Source organism: Apodemus sylvaticus, chromosome 9 (assembly GCF_947179515.1).
Source record: "Apodemus sylvaticus chromosome 9, mApoSyl1.1, whole genome shotgun sequence".
Classification (NCBI taxonomy): Eukaryota; Metazoa; Chordata; class Mammalia; order Rodentia; family Muridae; genus Apodemus; species Apodemus sylvaticus.
The window spans coordinates 87228170-87232113 of NC_067480.1; the positions used below are offsets into that span (position 1 = coordinate 87228170).

Genomic DNA, 3944 nt, shown 5'->3' on the forward strand with positions numbered 1-3944 from the left:
AAGTAAACACGGTTGTCATTGGATATTTTTAACACTTAAAGATCTTTTCTCTGTCCTGGAAAAACACTTTTTACTTAACAATTAGCAATCTTCCCACAACAAAAAGCCAGGCAAATGCAGCTAGCTTTGGCTTTCCTCTCTATGAATACAATTATTTCAGAGACAGGTTTTCATATAAAACAGCAGTAATGCTCAATTCCCTTCCAAGCAGATCCTGTCAGGAGTGCCATTACATTATTTCAAAACTTGTATTATGCTCATTTAAGGAACAACAATAGCAACATATCCATTTACACTGTGTGAATCTCTTTCTGGTACTGGTCCCTCTCAATCATGCACTTGTTCAGCTACCTGAACATGTCGTTGAGCTGCAAGACCATCTTGTCCACCTTGCTTTTGCACTCAATGCAGGAAGACTGGCTGCATTCACTCTTCACCTGCTGCAGAGCACTGCACTGCTTCTTCAGCCTTTCTATTTCCTCCAATGCTTGCTGATACTGAGATCCCATATGGTCTGGGCCTTCAGACTGACCATTAACACTTTCAAGTAGGAACACTGCCTCAGTTTCAGTGGACTGGTGGCATGATTCCTTCTTCACACATTTGTCATTCATCTCCAATAGTCTTTGCCGTAACACTTGTATCTGTTCAGTAAACACCTGGCACTGTCTCTTGTAATCATTTCTTTCTTGTGTGACTAAAAGCAACTCACTTCTTAGTTCTTGTAACGGATGGCCAGTAACTTTTGCCGACTCAGCCAAAGTCTCCTGAACTTTCGCTCCAGCACTGTCACAGGGCAGGGTAGTTATACCGTTCCTCACACCCATGTCCTCTTCCATACTTTCTTCCTTTTTCATGATCAGGCCTTGTGCTTCCATCTGAGTGGACCCAGCAATGCTTGGGTCACACCTTAAAGTTGGGGTGCTTGTGGAACTGGACTGGACCCAAGGCTTAGGACTATTGACAAGCTCAACCTGAATGCTGCTCTGCTCAGTGTGACACTGTTCTGACTTAATTTCAATATCTGATCTAACTTCAAAATCTACTGCAGGTTTAGGGGTACTATTTTCTTCTAAAGTGATGATATCTTCATCATCATCATCACTTTCGTAAGATGAATTTTCAATTGGAGGATTAATCTCCAAGTCTTTGCATTCAGAATTGATGAATGAACACTAAGCCTCTGCTTCATGCTATTGCTCTCGGGTTCAGACTGGAGTGAAACAAGGTGGTTATTTATAATCCTTGCTGCAAAAAGACTCATGACTTCAGAAAGATGTGGTCTTGGAACATTCTCCTTCACAGGAGAGAAGCTTGGACTTGAAACACTTGTCTGATTCAATAGCTCAGGGATAATCCGAAGGAGTATTCAAGGGAGTTTTTCTGGTTGTCTGATCCTGAATTTCTCCTTGCTGGTCTTTTTATTGGTTTTCTCATAAGTAGGATGCATCAAATCCTCATCTTCAGGTTCTTCTGAAACCTCACAATTTCGGAACTGAGGGCCAGGGTTATTGGAGCAATAGTTTTTTCTGTCTTTTCACATCTCTGAAAGGAATGCATTTCAGGCACTTCCACCAGCTCAGCACCTGGAAGTTCTGAGCATTTTATGTAACTCATATGCTGTCATTCCATTGCCATTATCAGTGAATATCAAGCATATATGGTCATTAATTACTGTTTTATCAATCCAGATCTGTTTAGCATTCACATCAGGATCATAAGCTTTATCTATTAATTCAGCAACTGCACTGAATGGTCAAGTATGACTAGAAGAATTTGTATGTAAAAACTTTGGATAAAGCACGTGGATCCCAGTGGGTGGCTGCAACACCATCTTGAGTAAGCTACAAAGCCAGGATGGGCCTTAGCCACAGTCTGACTGAGTGGCCTACTGTCTACCTCTTATGTTCACTTCTTAGTCATTTGCAATGAACTAATAAATTTTTAATTTGCTGAGGTTTTTTTTTTTTTTTAACTTATTTGGGCATAGTATCATCTACTAAGCCTATGATACCGGTAAGACTCTAAAATTTCAGCTTTTAATTTTATAATTCAAGATAACTTTGAACACAGTTTTAAATTCTTAACATAGATATTTATATATTATTAATCAATGAAAATAAAGGGGAAACAAAATACAAAATATTAAATATGCTATCAACAGCTTTTCCATAAATAAATATGGAGCAGACAATTATTTACAGTAGGGTAAAATTATACAGGTACATTTCTGTCCAAAGTGTAACTCATATTCTCTAGATTGTACATTTTTTCTACTTTTGCCTAAATAAAAATCTGGCTCTCAAACTTGCATTTCAATAACAGCAGGCTCATCTGTGGCACTATTTTTACTGACACACTAATTTTCTGATCTTCATTGAAGGCAGAAGCTACCTTGTCTCCTTCTTGTTTATTGAGATGGAGGCTTTCACTTAAATTAAAGTTTTCTGATTACTCAAGTGGGTCTCCCTAAATAACAAAATTATTGGTTAATAGCCAGGTTAGATATGGGAGGACGTGATTCCTTGGTCTGTTGCATGTGCCTTATCTTGACAAAAGTCTATCTATGTGGTACACCTCTAAAAGCCATGCTGCTGATTTCACTGTGTGATCTTCCCTCATACAATTGTGAAACTTGACCAGAATTGCCAGAAGACATTCTCACATAGATCTCAACATCTCTTCTTTTCAGCCATCTTATATGCTCAAGCCTGCTTTTAGAAGGAAAGTACTAGCCCTCAAGCTAGCCACGTAGCAAGGTGGTCAACACATACAGAGCTTACCTGAATGTGTTAGAACAAACAGAGCTCACATGTAATTAGGTTACCATAGTAACCTCTTTCCACTTCACCTCCTCTTGATCATTTTACCTAAATACCTGTAATATTTATAATTTATCCAGCTTTTCCATGATATTCTGAGAGACAATTCTGAGAACTGATCCAGAGAGACAAAGCTTGCCCCCTGAGATTGTTCCCTAAAGAAAATGTCTTTCCCCCTTAATACCCTCTCTAAAACTTGCCTTCTTTCCGTTATATGGCAGTGTATAAAAAATAAAATTTGACAGCTTGATCAGAATTCTGTCTTGCTGTTCCTTTCTTGCATCTCTTGTCCCCCATTCTCTCCTAGGTGGTCCAACGAACCCCATTGACTGTCCTGCTGGTCAGGACATAGAATGAATGCTAAACTACAGCATTTTTATTTGGACATGTAATTATATTCAAAGTAAGTAGCTACTAAATTTCTTTGAGTGATACACATACACACACACATGCACACTCACATATATGTAATTATATCAGAAATACCCAACCACTTTAAGAAATGGAAAACTACCTTAACATAAAGATTATTTGATTAACTAAATGAAGAGAAACTTGAAGCAACACCACTAAAATCAGGGACTAGACAAGGCTGCCCTCTCTCTACATATCTTTTCAATATAGTACTTGAAGTTTTAGCTAGAGCAATTAGACAACATAAGGAGGTCAAAGGGATACAAATTGGAAAGGAAGAAGTCAAACTATCACTATTTGCAGATGATATTATAGTATACTTAAGTGACCCCCCCCCCCAAAAAAAAACCTCTACCAGAGAACTCCTACAGCTGATAAACAACTTCAGCAAAGTGGCTGGTTATAAAATCAACTCTATGTTCATGGCAGCCCTATTTATAATTGCCAGAAGCTGGAAAGAACCCAGGTATCCCTCAACAGAAGAGTGGATGCAAAAAATGTGGTATATATACACAATGGAGTACTATTCAGCCATTAGAAATAATGAATTCATGAAATTCTTAGGCAAATGGATGGAACTAAAGAACATCATACTAAGTGAATTAACCGAGACTCAAAAGATGAATCATGGTGTTCACTCACTAATAAGTGGATATTAACCTAGAAAACTGGAATACCAAAAACATAATCCACACATCAAATGAGGTA

At 38.2% G+C, this 3944-nt stretch overlaps 1 pseudogene; it reads right to left on the reverse strand.

The window, feature by feature from the left end:
• Window positions 1-290: 290 nt before the first annotated feature.
• LOC127691959 (MORC family CW-type zinc finger protein 3-like) lies at window positions 291-3148 on the reverse strand (annotated as a pseudogene).
• Between the last annotated feature and the right edge of the window lie 796 nt (window positions 3149-3944).